Here is an 18,212-nt window from a genome sequence, read left to right on the forward strand (position 1 = left end):
TCATTTCCTTCAAATATCACTTCCAGCCCAGGCCCTCCTCCTCTGATGCTGTCCAATGCTGTGCAGTCAAAGTGGAAAGAGATTCGTGTATTAGGGAAGAATAAATATACAAGTGAACTCTCAAATACTACAAAAAAATACAGGACAGAAGAGTGGAAAGAGGGGCCCTACAAAGGAGTGGGGGTGGGATTGTGCGCAGAGCAGGTCTGCAGCAGGAGCCCAGGTCTTGGCCACAGCTACCAACAGTCCATTTGCCTCTAATATGGGGTGTAGAGCATACATGTGCCAAAATAAGGTTCTGGATTTCTAGCCCTAAAACTGCTCCTGTCGTAGTTTGTTACTGTTGGTGGTCTGTCTCTAAAAATACCTACACTGTGTATGCAGAAATCTGATTTCCTGGGCAGCCTTGGAGGCCTACAGTCCATGTGATGCATGTGTTGGCTGAGGTCTAGCCTTTTGCAGATGTCTCTTCTTGGATTTGCCTTGGCTTAATTTAGTTCTTTTTCTTTGTCTCTACATACTGCAACCATTTACTTGAAAAATCTCTAAGCAGTCTGGTGCTGTATTCTTTTCAAATTTTAGGTGCATTATATATGCCAACTTGAAATTTCTATTTTATTATTTTCTCTCTATATTCCCTTTATCTGCTGGAAAAATTTTTCCCATTTATTTTGAGAGTGTCTACACCCTTACCTCAAGGTGCTGGGATGCATGGCAGAGCTGGCTTTAAAAATCCTACTTACCTATAACTGTTGTTCTGCTGGCTCTCTATGTCTTGATTATAATTCTCCACAGAGCTAATGCCTGCCTATGGCTCTTTTAAAAGTATATTGGAGTAATTTTCTACCTTATACCCATATAGCATTCTCTCCCCTGTTTATACATATATAAAAGTCTTAATACTAAGGCAAGCTTTGGACACTGAAGATTGAGGTACTCAGGCTACACTGCTGATCCACCCACTGGCTTCACTGGCAGGCTGGCGAATCCTAATTGATACTATTCTATCGGAGCTCTCGGCGTGGATGGTTCTCCTTGGCTCTTGGTGAGATAAAAGTATAACCCTATTCTGCTATATTACATAATTTATAAAATTAAAACAAATAGAAGTGACCGAACATCCCAAGGCCTTTATCCATAAATGGCTTCCTAATCCTCCTATCTTTTGTGCATCCTATTCACTGAATGAGAACCTGACTGAGAAATGAGAGGATTAGCCACCCAGCATGCCGACTCCAGGACTGCAATCACCACTTTCGGAGGCTGGAGAGCTTGGAGTGATCATTGGACACTGTGAAATCCAGATCACCCTGAACAGCAGTGAGACTCTCCCCATGCATACAACAAAATTTATGTAAACCAACCTTTGTACAGTGATTGCACCTGTAGTCCTACTCCACTCAAGGGTGCTCCAAGAATCTGCTTGATCCCAGGAGTTCAAGACTGCAGGAGCCATGATTTCGTACCCAATGTAACGCAGCAAGTGAGAGAATAAGTCCCTGTCTCTAAAAGAAATACACATTTAATAATAATAAATAATAATAATAAAATGACTACTGCAACTGAAATGCTTTTTCCCCCATCTTGCTTCTGGCCCCAGGGTTTATCTCTTTCAAATGCGGCCCTACTGTCTATGTGGATCTAAATAGGACTTGGTAGTCTCTTTCTTTGTATTTCTTTCCTAAAGATCAGCTTTTGGGGAGATCTTTAACCATTTACTCCTCTTATCTAGGGAACTCTCCTGTTGTCCACATCCACCTGGCCTACCCTGTTTAATTCTGTGGAATTTAGTTTTCGCAGACTCCTCCTGGCAGGAGGTTGCTATATCATAAAGTATCATGGATATAAACACTGAGCAGCAGCCTGCGTTTTACCGTGAGGAGCCAAAGAAATAAAGCTTCCATCGTGATAGAAGGGACCTGGCGGGTTGCCTCTGCTGGGTGGGCCAGCTTTATTCCCTTTATTCTGGCCCTCTACCTACATCCCTCTAAGTGGCCCATTCTATAGAGCACTCTGATTGGTACATTTGCAATCCTGTAGCTAGACATAGAGTGCTGATTTCGTTTGCTTTACAGAGTGCCACCTGCATGGGCTAACTTTATCTAGATACAGAGCACTAATTGGTGCATTTCATAACTGTTCAGATAGAAAAGCCATCCCAAGTCTCCCCCACTCAACTCCAGGTCCAGCTGGCTTCACCTCTCCCTGTGTAATGTGGGTCTAATGATTTTCCATCAGGAATTTCTAAGTATAATTGCCTCTGTTTGATAAGAGAAATAAACTAGAGCAAGGTCGGGGCTGGATCCTGCTGAATCTTTCCCTGTGATTCATCTACTAAAACTTTGGCTTTCTCAAAATATTCTCATGATAAGCAGATATTGTCATCCTCCAGAAAGTCAACCAGCAAAATGACTTCAGCTTTCCAATAAAATCTGGCCATGACCTTTGTGCTCTCCTCATCCACTTTGGTTTTGCCTGGACTTTTCCACGTCTTCTTGGCCATTGCTTTCATTGTGTTTGTTTTCTGGGTTTTACTGGCAAAGTCACGTGATAGCTCCAGTTATAACTCGTTGAAGGAAGGGTTACGATCTTCATTGCTCGTATTTACATTTTTAGGGAAAGTTCTGCTCTTGTCTGTACTTGATCTTGGTGACACAGTTTCGGCATCCATTCAGTGAAAAGTTTACTAACATTTAATCATTCAGTTAGAATCATGCAAACTGAACCAACTGAGAAGTCTGCAGTGTTGGCTATTGTGTGTGCTGCTAATCATCACACTTCTTCTCCTGGGTATAAAGAAGATGAATGCATACCTTTCAATATGATGGGAATCATCTGTCACTGTAGGCTTTAGGTTCAACATTGCCTCATTCCTACTTGAAATGAGGAACTCCTCATTGAATTTGTGAACTGCTGACTTCTTCAACCAGTGTCAACTTAACACATCCCAAGAAGGACAACTTTTTGGACACCATCAATGAGTTTACCTTCTTCCACACAAGCTTCACTGTAAACTTGATGTTTGTACTCACTTTAATATTATAAGAATTCATGTTGCTCATCTAGGGGCTCTTTTGAAACTGCTCTCTTATTTCTCTTGATGCCTCAAACTAGCTCCTGTTCAGACATGTTATAGCAAAACATTCTGATTTCATTTTGCTGCCAAAAAGTTTGGAATCTATTCATGGTATTTCTTAATAGAATATACATTTTCCATCAACATTTTAACAACCCACACTGCATATAGGAAGGCATTCTAATACAATAAGCTCTACCACAGTCAACTTAGACTTTTCCAACTGACTAGGCAGATTGATTTCTTGTTTTTCTCCTAGCATACATAGGAATGTTTTCTGTAGATGGGATATAATACCAGTGGCCAAATATTCTCCAGCTATATGGAAAGTGTAACATTTGTAACTGACATTCACATGCTTCAAGAGAGACACAGAGTGCTTGGGCCAACCTGGGTGTCCTGATGTTACTGAATGATTTTCTCTGGTTTCACCAAACATTATTTGGAAAGACAAGCTGGTGATGAGCAGTCTGGCCTAGGTAGCTTATGGTGGCCCATCAGGTAGGGAAGAAACCCAAGAGAGTAGAAGCAGAGGGGAGTGGCAGGTAGATGTGACTCCTTGTGTGAGTCACTGGGGAAGCCGCAGTCCTGCTTGGAGACAGGCTTCTCCTCATCTGCTTAGTACAGCAAGTCAAGAGATGATGCTTCCAAATATCACTCAGGTCACTACTTGACCTTCTCCAATGTCAGAAATGCATGAAAGACATTAGCATATCAGGAAGGAGTAAATATCAGGTATCAAGCTACCAGAGACAACCAAAACAGAGGTTAACAAAGAACTGAAGGAGATAGTGTCCCTTAGGGTGAGGTCAAAGCAAGGAGCAGGACTGCAGCAAGAGCTTAGGCACTTGTCCATGAGTCAAGGACCTCAGCAATCCACTTGCCATTTAAAATAATGTAAACTTACCATGTGCCAAGCAGGACTCTTGATTTCTACCTCCTAAAACCTGCTCCCCCTGAATTTCTTCATTATATCTCTCCAAACAAAATATCACATACTAATATTCTTCACCAACAGATATTACTTTTCAACACTTCTGGATGCTCAAGTTCCACAAGGAAGGTGTGAGCACGTTCAGTTCTTCTGGGCCCTGTCTGTTCGGCATCTAGATATCTGCCCTCTTGCTGGGTCCTCTCATGTGACTGCGTCTGTGCCTATGTACTTCCTGTGTCTCTCTGTGTGCAAATTTCCAGTTTTTATAAGGAATTTCCACATCTTCTAAGGGTTCTCATCTTACTGGATTTACTTCCACTGAAACTCCCTCATTTTGGCTTAATCGCCTCTTCTTAGAGCTGTTTTCCAAACACATTCATATTCTAAGGAACGAGAGGTTGGCTGTAGATTTTTTTATAACCATGCCTATCAGTATTTTGCTAAATATTTTATTTTATACAGATTATTACTTTGGAACTTTGAGTTGTGTGAAGACAACACAAACCTGGCAATTCATGGCTGACTGAAAGTTGGCCCTCATCCTGGTCAGATCCACACAGATTGTCCAATATTCTTTGGATCTGGCTCTAGTCAGAAAAGTCTTGGTGTTGTAGGATACAGGTGTCTTAATGTATTCTATTAATAATAATCATGGAGAGGTTAAAACAAAGTTGGCCACAAAAACTACCAGAGGTTTCTAGAAATGAGCAGAATGAACACAAGTTCTTGAATGATCCATCCTATTTCATGTCTTTAAGAATTTTTCCTTGCTCTGCCCCTTTATTAGAATGTTTGATCAGTTTCACTTTCGGCTTTACATCTTACAGGATTATATCTATATATATAAACATACAGGCCATTTGATCATTTGGATGAGAGGATCCTGTGTTGTACACATTAGAATCTACTCCTGCTCTTCCAGATGGGTTTGAAATACAAGGGATATCAAACAGTTTGTGAAAGAATGTAATTACAATATGAAAGAATATAAAGAATTGAGGGTCCTGGGAATTTCACCATATAAATGCAGTCTTTTCACATTATTAACTGAACAAAAGAGCATACACGTTAAAGATATTTTAATCTTAGAAAAAAAAAGAAGTCCAAAGATACTGCGTCAGTACTGTAAATTGGATGCCCAGTGATATTCTTTTTTTTCTTTTCTTTTTACTTTTTTTCTTGTCTTTTTTGCTTCCATAGGTTGGGGAACAGGTGGTGTTTGGTAACATGAATAAGTTCCTTAGTGGCGATTTGTGAGATTTTGGTGCACCCGCCCCCCGGGGGGTACACACTGCACCCAATTTGTAGTCTTTTTTTCATCACCCCCTTCTCAGCATTTCCCTCTAAGTTCCCAAAGTCCATTGTGTCATTCTTATGCCTTTGCATCCTCATAGATTAGCACCCATTTATGACTGAGAACATATGATGTTTGGCTTTCCATTCCTAAGTTACATCACTTAGAATGATAACGTCAACTTCTGAGACACTTTGGAGACTGCCAAAACTATTTTAATAAATGCCCAGAAAAACTTCAGCAGAGGGTCCTTGTCCATCACAGCAATGCTCCTACTCATTCCTCTCATGAAACAAGGGAAATTTTACCAGACATTTGATGGAAAAGCACTAGGCATCCAATCTCATCCATTTTTCTACTAAAGATTTGACTAACTCTCAAACTTCAAACTCTCACAAATGCGTAGTTTGTTACCATTCATTCACCCTCCAGAAGTTAACAGCAAAATACCTTGACCATCAAAAGAAACACTGTTGGCATGATGATATTTGCTTTTATGCATTTACTTAGACTAGACTACTTCCACCTCTTGGTGGCCATTTAGCACAGAGTTGTGTTTGTCCCTTTGAATGCCACTGGTAAGGCCATGTTTGATTTCCTGTTACAACTCTTAAAGAAATGATTTGACATCTTTTCTTTTTCTTTTCCTTCCTACTTGTTTAATTTCTCACTGAATGTTTCTGTTCTTGTCTGGCAGCTGTCTCTTAGCTACAGCAGTTTTTCAACCCTCATCAAGTAAATAGTTTGCTCAGCTTTAGTTTCAGCCAGAAAATTGTATGTAATCTAGACAATTGATCTTCTTGTGCTAGCTCTTGTTTCTGCTGTTAATGTTCAGGCCTCTTTCAATTAGGTAAAGGAGATAAAATTTTGCCCATAAGTTTGATGCGTGTTCCTGCTGCGGGGTTCACCTTCACCATCATCTCGTTGCACCTTGTTTGTTAATTTCATAATGTTTATCTTTTTTACTATACTTCAATTTCTAGGGTACATGTGCACTACGTGCAGGTTTGTTACATGTGTATACGTGTGCCATGTTGGTTGCTGCACCCATTAACTCATCATTTACATTAGGTTTTTCTCCTAATGCTATGCCTGCCCTTTATCCCACCCACTTGATAGGCTGATTGTGTGTGATGTTCCCCAACCTGTGTCATATATAACTGTTATTATTTTGAGATATGTCCCATCAATCCCTAGTTTATTGAGAATTTTTAGCATGAAGGGCTGTTGAATTATGTCGAGGTCTTTTCTATGTATTGAAACAATAATCTGCTTTTTGTCTTTGGTTCTATTTATATGATGGATTACATTTATTGATTTGTGTACATTGAACCTGCCTTGCATCCCAGGGATGAAGCCAACTTTATCGTGGTGGATAAGTTTTTTGATGTGCTGCTGGATTCGGTTTGCCAGTATTCCATTGAGGTTTTTTGCATCAATGTTCATCAGAGATATTCGTCTAAAATTCTCTTTTTTTGTTGGGTCTCTGCCAGGCTTTGGTACCAGGATGATGCTGGTCTCATAAAATGAGTTAGGGAGGATTTCCTCTTTTCCCATTGATTGGAAGAGTTTCAGAAGGAATGAGACCAGCTCCTCTTTGTACCTCTGGTAGAATTCAGCTGGGAATCTGTCTGGTCCTGGACTTTTGTTGGTTGATAGGCTATTAATTACCGCCTCAATTTCAGAGCCTGTTATTGGTGTACTCAGGGATTCAGCTTCTTCCTGGTTTCATCTTGGGAGAGTGTTTGTGTCCAGGAATTTATCCATTTCTTCTAAATTTTCTAGTTTATTTGCGTACAGGTGTTTATAGTATTCTCTGATGGTAGTGTGTATTTCTGTGGGATCAGTGGTGATATCCCCTTTATCATTTTTTATTGTGTCTATTTGATTCTTCTCTCTTTTCTTCTTTATTAATCTTGCTAGCGATCTATCAATTTTGTTGATCTTTTCAAAAAACCAACTCCTGGGTTCATTGATTTATTTGAAGGGTTTTTTTGTGTCTCTTTGTCCTTCAGTTCTGCTCTGATCTTAGTTATTTCTTGCCTTCTGCTAGTTTTCGAATGTGTTTGCTCTTGCTTCTCTAGTTCTTTTAATTGTGATGTTAGGGTGTCAATTTTAGATCTTTCCTGCTTTCTCTTGTGGGCATTTAGTGCTATAAATTTCCGTTTACACGGTGTTTTAAATGGGTCCTAGAGATCCTGATACTTTGTATATTTATTCTCATTGGTTTCAAGGAACACCTTTATTTCTGCCTTCATATCCTTATGTACCCAGTAGTCATTCAGGAGTAGGTTGTTTAGTTTCCATGTAGTTGTGTGGTTTTGAGTGAGTTTCTTAACCCTGAATTCTAATTTCATTGCGTCTGTAGTCTGAGAGACAGTTTGTTGTGATTTCTGTTCTTTTACATTTGCTGAGGAGTGCTTTACTTGCAACTATGTGGTGAAGTTTGCAATAAGTGCGATGTGGTGCTGAGAAGATGTATATTCTGTTGATTTGGGGTGGAGAGTTCTGTAGATGTCTATTACATCCACTTGGTGCTGAGCTGAGTTCAAGTCCTGGATATCATTGTTAACTTTCTGTCTCCTTGATCTGTCTAATGTTGACAGTGGAGTGTTAAAGTCTCCCATTATTACTGTGAGGGACTCTAAGCCTCTTTGTAGGTCTCTAAGGACTTCCTTTATGAATCTGAGTGGTCCTGTATTGGGTGCATACATATTTAGGATAGTTAGCTATTCTTGTTGAATTGATTCCTTTACCATTATGTAATGGCCTTCTTTGTCTCTTTTGATCTTTGTTGGTATAAGGTCTGTTTTATCAGAGACTAGAATTGCAACCCCTGCTTTTTTTTTGTTTTCCTTTGCTTTCCATTTGCTTGACAGTTTCTCCTCCATCCCTTTATTTTGAGACTATGTGTGTCTCTGCGCATGAGATGGATCTCCTGAATATAGCACACTAATGCGTTTGGACTCTTTACCCAATTTGCCAGTCTGTGTCTTTTAATTGGGGCATTTAGCCCATTTACATTTAAGGTTAATACTGTTATATGTGAATTTGATCCTATCATTATGATGTTAGCTGGTTATTTTGCTCATTGGTTGACACAGTTTCTTCCTAGCATTAATGGTCTTTACAATTTGGCATGTTTTTGCAATTGCTGGTACCAGTTGTTCTTTTCCATGTTTAGGCAAGGAAAAAATTTTAAACCAAATCTTAGGAAAAATTTGTCAGGGCTACCAAGAGACTGGAACACCTCAATACAGGACCTCAAACATATCCAAACTGACACAACCCCAAAAGGACTTCTCCAAGGCACATAAGAGTCAAAATGTCAATAGTCAAAAACAAAGGGAAAATTCTAAAAACAGTAAGATGAAAGCATCAAGAAATGTACTAGGGAAACCTCATCAGATTAGAAGTGATATTCACAGATGAAACAGTACAGGCCAGGACAAAATGAAATTATATATTCAAAGCGTTCAAAGAAAAACATTCTGCCAGCCACAAATACTATCTACAGCAAAGGACACATTCAAAATGAAATAACAATAAAGTTGTTATTTCAACTTTATTGAAATAAAAGCTGAGAGTATTCATCACCACTAGACCCACGCTACAAGAAATCCTTAAGGTAATTCTATACTTTGAAGCAAACGGATGATATATACCATCATGAAAACACAAGAAACAAAAAGAAGTTCAAATAACCCAAAATAAAACTGTAATATGGTTCTGTCAGAACTCTCAAACAATTTTCCTTGTTCCATGAGATAAATAACCAGGAGCATTGCTGTGGTGAAGGACTCTGATGAAGCTCTCCCAAGCATTTTTCCACTAATGCTTTGCCTAGCTTTCTCAGGACATTATTATAAGCAGTTATTGCTTATAATGGGAGTCATTTTCTTAAGCAAAACAGGCTAGATATAGAAAATCAATATAACATGTTCTCACTGGTAACCTGTTACTAAAGAACGTGTTTGCATGGATGTAGAGAGTGAAATGATAGACAATGAATACTTGGGAGTATGGGAGGCAGAGGGATTGTATAGTGAGGTATTACTAAATACAGTGTTTGTTATTTGAGCGATGAGTGCCATAATGTTGTGACTTAAGCACTAAATAATCTGAGTAACAAAATCAAATTTGTATTTCTGCAAAAATATTTATTTTAATTAACAGAATATCTAAGCATAATGCTTCTGTATCCTGCCATAAAAAGAAGACAATGACCAGTGTGGACATAGCAGAAAGAATTAGCTGTAGGGCATCCCCCAATTCCACAGAGAGTTAGGGGGCAATACATAGCACTTTAGCATAGGTAAAAATTAGCAGCTGGGCACAGTGGCTCACATCTGTAATCCCAGCACTTTTGGAGTGTCAGGCAGGTGGTTCACAAGGTCAGGAAATTAAGCCAAACCTGGCCAATTTCATGAAACCCCGACTCTATTAAAATTCAGAAAATTAGCTGGGTGTGGTGCACGCACCTGTAATCCCAGTTACACGGGAGGCTGAGGCAGTAGAATCGCTTGAACCTAGGAGGCAGAGGTTGCAGCGAGCTGAGAACTTGCCACTGCACTCCAACCTGGGAAACAGAGCAAGACTCTGTCTCAAAAAAAACAAAAAACAAACAACAAAAAAAAGAACATCTGGTACTTATGGAGTAAAAGTGGTAGCAATCAACTGGAAAACGTAGAAAAGTAATTTAATTTTTAAACGGCCAAGGTATGTAATTGGCGGTTGGGAAATAAATAGAACTATTTGATGTAAACTGCAGATGAGGCTTGCTTAGATGGGCTGATAAAGATGAAAGTAATGAAACAGGCTGCAGTAGGACATTATTTTGAAGCTAGAACTTCACAATGATAACACAGTTTATTTGACTAGATGTAATGTGATGAAGGAGGAAAAGAGAAAAGTCAAGAAAAAAATCCTAGTTTGCTTAATTAATTAGATGAATTCTTTATCAAGACATAAAAGACTTGGAAGGAAGAACTTTGTAGCTGTAGGAGGAAGAGGCAGAGGTGGGAGAAACTGGGAGAGGGGGTTCCTGGAAAGGTTGAGAGGTGTTCACAAAGAGGGTGGGATCAATGAGGTGAACTGCAAGGGGTCACAGGAGATGCAGACTGAGAATTGACTCCTAAATAGGTGGAATGGAGCAATGCGCGAGCCACAGACTGGAAGGAGAAGAACAATGTGGGCATAAGAAGAAGAAATTTGGAAGCCGAGGATGAGGAAATAATCACACACATAAATTTCAAGAACTTTTGCAATAAAAATGGCAGACAAATAATATGGTAGGAAAGAAGTACTAAGAGTCTTAGGAAGACTTCTGTGGGAATGGGTGATGTTTCGGCAGGCTTTGGCTGATTGAAATAATCCCATAGAGCATAGATGTAAGAATCAGGAGACAAAAGGGTCACATGCAGAAGCAAAATCCTTGATTGGGCAGTGTGGTTCAGAATCAAGTGGGAAGTTAAGTGATAGGAGTAGGAAGGCTTCACCTGTGATAATACGAGAGCAGCCAGAGACCTGGGCTTCAACTGAATGTAGGTTGCTCAACTTAGTGGTGGTTATGGTGAGATCATTCTGTTCTGATTTTTCTGACTTTTTAGTGAATTATCTGAGGTTATCAGTGGGCACAGAGGCAGTTTCTAATATTGAACCTTCCTTGCTTGAGAAGCAGATATGCCAGTATCTGTAAGGTTTTTGGTATGGATGTTATCTCATTAGCCTCCATACTCTAACAGAGTTGTTATGATTAGTCTCATTTTAGATGAGTAAATTGAAGCCCTGAGAGTCTAAGTTTCCTTCTAAGAGTCAAGAGATAGTAAGAAAAAGAGTTAGGTCTTCATTAAAATTGGAAGTGTCCAAATTCTTTGCTCCTTTAAATCATGCTACCTCTTTAATGAAATCCATTCAACTTTCATTAAAGAATGGTGAGAAACATAGGAAGGGAGAGAAGTGATCACTGTTAAAATAGGGTAAATGGGAGAGAAGGGTGTGGGGTTAAGAAACACAGAACCATATTCATTCCCTTGAAATTGAACTCAGTTTCTTAGAAATTATAAGGATTTATTTCAGCTTCTGTGACTTGTTTGCATTTGTTGTGTTTTCTTGTCCTTAAGATTTCTGGAATATCAGTAAACAATCTGAAAATAATTTTAAAATTTCTATTTGTGCTATAGAAGTCAGACAAGGGCCAGGCAAGGTGGCTCACACCTATAATCCCAGCAGTTTCAGAGGTCAAAGCAAGTGGATCGCCTGAGGTCAGGAGATGGGGACCAGCCTGGGCCACATGGTGAAACTCCATTTCTACCAAAAATACAAAAATTAGCCATGCATGATGGTGGGCACCTATAACCTCAGATACTTGGAAGGCTGAGGCAGTAGAATAGCTTGAACCCAGGAGATGCAAGGGGCAGTGGGCCAAGAATGTGCCACTGCACTGCAGCTTGGGTGAAAAAAATCCATCTCGGAGGGGGAAATAATAGAAAACAGGGAAGTAGAGAAACAGTAAAACCTTTTTCCATGGCAGCTGGCTAAATTAGGATTAAGCAGGAGGGAAGCTTCCTGGAGCATCAAGGAGAAGGGTTCCTGGATGTTCTTCTAATATCTTCTTGGTCCTCATATCCCACATTCACAAACATTGAGAAACAGACACCATAATCAGAAATTGCAAGCTGATTATTTTATTGGTATATTGAAGTTAGACCTATGACCACCTTCTTCCAATGTCACGGCATTTGAATCATTTGAATCATTTGAATCACTGTCATCTTCTTTTTCACTTCCTGAAACAAACAGACAAGGACGTTCATAGACCAGACTTGACATGGCGGGAAATGTCTAATTCCTCCCTGGAGTTACTGCAGTAGAGTACATGACAGCCCATCCCCTCTCTCCCCATCCCTTCTACCTCCTGTGTTTCCTTCCTAAGTTTTTGTGTTCTCCCTCTTTTGATGCCCTTCCCTTGCACAAAATGTGCTCCAAATCGTTCCTTATGTGATGAAGATATAAGATCATTCCTAGCTTGTTATTACTTGCTGCTGAGTTTGTTCAGGGATATATTTACACAGATGGTAATTGGAACATATTCTATAATAGTGAGAAGTTGAAACCACCCTCAGTGTCCAGTGACAGGGATTGGTTAAAGAAATCACAGTGTAGCCACGTAATGGAGTAGCATAAAATTGTAAAAACAAACAGATAACCACTGAAGAGAGCTACTTAGCTTCATAAACTCATGTGGAAATGTTGAAAGAAATGTATTTTTTAAATGACTAACATATGTACCTGCATATAAATTATGGCATTACTTCTGGGGGGAAAATATTCTAATTGTCCATGTACACATAAATATTTCAAAGAGAAGATGCCCTAAAGTTAACAGTGGTAGTTTTCTGAAGAAAGGAAGCCACGTAGGATGAGTTGTGTCTTTAAATTTAGCTTCATATGTTTCCATTCCATTAGATATTTGTTGTAAGCTTAATCACGTACTTAAATGGAAAGTAAGAATTTAAAAAATGAGACATCATTTAGCTGCTGAAACTTCAGGGACCACTTGGCAGGAATACTGGACTAGAGAGGCTAGAGCGAGTCAGTAGTGAGCAAACAGTGCTCAAGTGAAAATTCTAAGTGGGAGGTCTCTGAGTGTGTGCACAGAAAACAGAGTGCCAGAGCGAACAAAATTTTCTTTCCTCTTTATAATACAATCTAAAACAGATTGTTAGGAATATTGCTTCTCAACATCAGAATTCCTTCAAGAGCTTGTAACAAATATAGGGCCTTGTTACCCATTTCCAGAATACCTGAACACAAATCTTTAGAAATGGGTTCTAGAACAATACGATGTCGTGGGCTTTTAGTTGATTCTTTGCTTTGGGAAGCTGGAGACCTATAGCAATTAAGAGCACTTGGTGAAGAATCAACTGGAATCATACCTGTCATTGAATCCTAGGTGCACAGGGGGGGACTGTCCCTGGGGGAGGTCAGCAGGTCTGCCCCTTGAGGAGGGGATGGTGGTCCCTGGGGCTTTCCAGCAGGAGGTGGCTGAGCCTGCTGGGCATTGCCTCCTTGTTGGGGTGGTCCTTGTGGCTTTCCTGGAGGTGGGGGACCTTGAGGTTTGTTGCCTCCTTGTTGGGGTGAGGTCCTTGTGGCTTTCCTGGAGGTGGGGGCCTTGAGGGTCTGTTGCCTCCCTTGTTGGGAGTGATCCTTGTGGCTTTCCCTGGAGGTGGAGGGACGGGTTTCTTGCCTCCTTGTTGGGGTGAGATCCTTGTGGCTTTCCTGCGGGCAGGGGACAGCAGGGTTCATTTGCCTCCTTGGTGCAGGAGTGGTCCGTGTGCATTTCCTGGAGGAGACTGGGGACCTTGGGGCTTCTTGCCTCCTTGTTGGGGTTGTCCTTGTTGATGTTCTGGAGGAGAAAGAGAGAAGAGAAAGACAGAGTAAAAGGCCACACAAGATTCACTGAATAGTTGCAGTAAATTTTGATCAGCTAGGGTAAAAAGCTGAGGGGGAAACACACAACAATGGGACCAAGACACTAATTTCTTTGCATTTTCAGTAAAGACATAGAACTCTGGAATAGAACGCTAGGGAAGAACATGCAGTTGGGGGACTCTCAGTATAAAGAGGAATCAGAATTATGATGCTGCCCATTTGTCTGTCATCTCCCAGCAGCTACTCCTGGTCGGGGAATGAGACAACCCACTCCTGCTGACATCTAACAAGCATCTCTGCCATTCAATTTGGTGGTCTGCTCATGGTCCCCAGAATCAGGATTGCAGGAAGACTGCCTGTATTATTAGGGGCACTAATATAAATCAATTCTTGAAATGTCAATGTTGATAAGAAGACATTGGAGAACTGATCCATTCATCAGCAGGAAAAGACAGTCAAAACAGATTGAGAATAAATTGGGATTTACCTGATATCAGGGAGGTTCTTCCTGGCTGACATCTAGAAAGAAGCACAGGACTGATAGGAACAGTTACATCTGGAATCTTTCAAGACTCACAAAAATTGTTCTACAGGGAAAAGGGTCTTATCACCACACCCATGCATCTCCTAAGTTAATTAAGTCAGCCACTGTCACCAATGAAGCTGCTACAGAAAGGGGAGGAAGGTGTAAAAGGGAGGCAGGAGTTCTTATGAGCCAGGGCAGCAGCAGCCATGAACTCAACATAGAAGAGCTCCTTTTTTCCCTCCCTAGCATCCTCAAGACTTACAACTAATTTAGTTTACACATGCCAGGAACTTCAATGTGATATTTTGGTATTCTTATGCCCTCCATCTCCTGTTAACATATTGCTTCTGTACGCATGCTTTCTCAATTGGCATAAACAGAAGTAATCATTTCAATACAATCTTACCCATAAAACTTCCAGCACATTGAAATACCTCATGTAGGGGAGAGAAAAATGACAATGATTGGCTCTGATATTTCTGTATCTCTAGTTAGACAGAGACAAGTGTTCCATCTAATTCTCGGTCTCTTCAGAATCTCTGATGTGTATTTATCTCCATCATCGATGCTGATTCACTGCACAGCAAGGACACCATCATCCCTCTGTACTTACTGAGATGAGTATTGGTTGTTCACAGCTGGACTTGCCTGAATCTGCCTTGCATTTTCCACTGCATCCTTCACAGCACAGTCATATCTCTCTATAAATGAAAATCTTACCTTCTCATTCCCCTGGAACAAATTCTTTAATGGATTTCATTGTACGTTAAATAAATTAGAAACCCTTAGTGTGGAATGAGGGTGCAGTCGGTCTCCTGATCCCAGGCCTGAAAACTCTGCAGCCCCATCTGGGTTTTCATTCTCTTCTCTTCCCCCTAATTACCATTATCACCTCCTAACCCCACACAGAGTCATTGAGTCCTCTTCTCCTTCTGTTTTACCTTCATGTAAGTTCTGAGCTGAGCTCAGGGCCAGCAGGGCCACTGACAGCAGAATCAACAGCATCTTGCAGGAGGCTCTGGAGTTGCTCCCAACACTGTGCTGGGAGGAACGGGGCAGCTCCCTTTATAAAGAGAAGCAAAACAATGACAGCTTTCAGCTCCACACTGGTGGGGCCTCACCACCTCAGAGGCTAGGTTCTGCTTTGCTCACTGCAGGTCAGGTGTATCCCTTATTTCTCTCTGGGACTCTAGCCCAGAGGGATGGGTTGGGTCAGATATGTTGTTATTGTCTTATTTTTAAAAGGTACAATTGTAACTTGAACAATGGTTTTCAAGGAACTCTGTCCAAGCCATCAGCACTGTGTCATAATTGAACTTTAGATATCATTAGAGTTTGATCTTTTAGGTAAGACTATTATCCGCTTTCCACTGTGATACTTATTTCTGTTTATGGCGTGTGAGAGCAGTGATGCTACAATAACAGTGAGATGGTCAATATCTGGATCTTTTATGCCTATTTTGCATCTCTTGTGATGTGTGTGAACAGATATTTCATATTTAGCTAAATTGTTGGTGCCATACAGATGGTTTCTCTCTGTGAGATATGAGAAGACAGCACCTCCTGGGCACACATAGATGACAAGCTGCCCCACAGCCTGCTCAGGCTGAACTGTGTTCAACCTTCTGTGGATCTCACTCAGTTCCAGACAAGGCTTGAGTGCTTTATACAGCACAGGAGGCTAAAATCTTGTATTTTGAACTATTATTAGAAGTTATTAGACAAAATGGACACAGAAACCACCAGGAAATTTCTAGACCTGAGAAAACTGAATACATAGTTCTGTGAGGGAATTATGTGATCTCATGTCACTAAAACATCCTTCATGTTCTTCCCTTTCTCTGAAATATTCTCTAAAATGCACTCTCTGCTTCATTTCTTTTGGGTTTTGTATCAAGTTCCTACCACTGATAATTAAGTGGCCACAAATCTACATTCAAATAAGATAATCAGATACCACCCTCAAAACCTCAATTGCATTGTATTGGTTTTCTCAGATTGTTCTTCCACAAAGAATATTTTTTCTACAAAATTCTGATATGCATTCCTCTGCAAGTTCTTTCTAGTACTTCTTTATTCCTATTTTGTTTTCTGAGTCAAGATCATTATGTGTATTTTTATTATATATCTGACTTTTTCCCATGAATTTGGTGAGATTTCCTTTATTTAATCTTCTATGTAATAGGATATAGTACTCCTCACCGCCTTTTTTCATTCTTCTCTGAAAAAAGAAGAATTCTTTTCATTTATTTCACAATAAATGTTGTTTCCAAAAAGCCCTATCAGAGTCCTGCATTGCTAACCCTTCTTTTAGCTGCTGATTCTTCCATCTGATAAATCCCTGCTCATCATTTCATGGAATAGACAGGTTAGTCAGTATCAGCAGCTGCCATTTTCCACTTAGATCTTCTGTGTGTCTTCTTGTGTAACTGTTTACATTTTGTGCACGGCTGGTGTTAATTTGAGGACAGCTTTGTTGGAGGTATGATGGAATAGAGAGTGTGTGCAACAGTAAATCCTAAAGATGGTCTCTTGACCATTCTGGATGAGTGGATTCTGGTCTTTCCATATGAGAATCTGGCTAGCTCTTCTCAACAGTTGCGGGTCATAGCACAGAGAGACTTCCTCATACAAAAGGCTTTCCTACGAATAACTTTGCCTTTGCAAGGGAACCAGGCAGGTTGGTATTTTCCCTGGCATAAATATAGACATAGATGTACTGGAAAGGCGAATACATTACTAATTGGCAATTGTTTCTGGCTCTATGGGAAGTGGATAGGTTCTAGCTGAGCTTCGTGAGTTTTCTCTTAGGCAGAGAGTAGTTTCTTGGTCCCAGCAGATCCCACTGTATTATGGAGATTTGTGTCTCTGGTCTCACCACACACTGTTTTCCATAGGAACTGGGGATGAGCAATCCTGCCTAGGTGGCTTAAGTTAGACCATCAGGTAACAAAGGAATGTCAGAGACAAGGAGCAGCAAAAAGGCCAGGCTAACATTGCCTGATTATGTCACCAACTGAGGTTGCTGCAAGTCTGAGACAAGACTCACTTGTCCTTGGCAGGAGAGTACAGGAAGAGAACAGAAATGCCCCTAAAGGTGACTCATTTCAGGCCCTTTCCCTGACCTTCTCCAATGTCAGCAATGAGTAAAGTTTATCAGGAAACCATAAATACCAGCTATGCACTCAACTGACAAAACAAAAAAGGAAGTGATGGAAATGCAGAAAAGGATACTGTCTGTGAGTGAGGGTGGGTGAAAGACAGAAGCAGGACTGCTGCAGGAGCTGGGGCACCTAGAGATGAGTGGCAGCCCTCAGCACTCCACTTGCCTTCTAATATCCATGTTCATATTCTGAGGTCCTGAAGGAACAGTCGTCAACATATGAAATTTTAGGAAACACAATTCAGCTCTCATAACAGCTCCCATCCTGTTCTAAGTCAAGTGTTCCGTGGTTCAAAAATCCTCACTCCCTTCACGCACTGCCCTTTAAGCAAATCGAGTTGACTCTGCTTTCAACACTCATCCCAAATAGAACCACTTGCACAATCTTTACTACAAGGTCATAGTTCAGGCCATGATGCTCCCTCCTGAAGGACTTTAATATCCTCAGCTGCTCTTGGTAACATTCCTACACCAGCACATCCCATATCTCTTCCCCTCACATCAGTCAGGGTGATCATTGAAAAGTAGGAATTAGATCATAACACTTTTGTGCATCAAATGCTTTTAGGATTTTCTTCTGCACTTGTAATAAGATCCAAATTTCATGCCTCAGCTCTCTCACACCTACACATCTCCCTCTTGTTAAAGACTTGGAAGCTCTGTGAATGGAACAGAAAGCAGAATCTTCCTTAACTTACTCTGTTCATTGTGTAAAGCAACCATCCTGATAATACAGTTGTGTGTGAGAATTCAGCATTCCTTTGACTTTTCTAAAAACTTTGGTTA

General features: G+C 40.5%; 1 pseudogene; it reads right to left on the bottom strand.

Annotated features, from left to right (window-relative positions):
- Nucleotides 1-13,225: 13,225 nt before the first annotated feature.
- Nucleotides 13,226-15,455, bottom strand: LOC103881691 (annotated as a pseudogene).
- Nucleotides 15,456-18,212: the final 2,757 nt, after the last annotated feature.

The sequence above is a fragment of the Papio anubis genome, unplaced genomic scaffold (genome assembly GCF_008728515.1).
Source record: "Papio anubis isolate 15944 unplaced genomic scaffold, Panubis1.0 scaffold1079, whole genome shotgun sequence".
Lineage (NCBI taxonomy): Eukaryota > Metazoa > Chordata > Mammalia > Primates > Cercopithecidae > Papio > Papio anubis.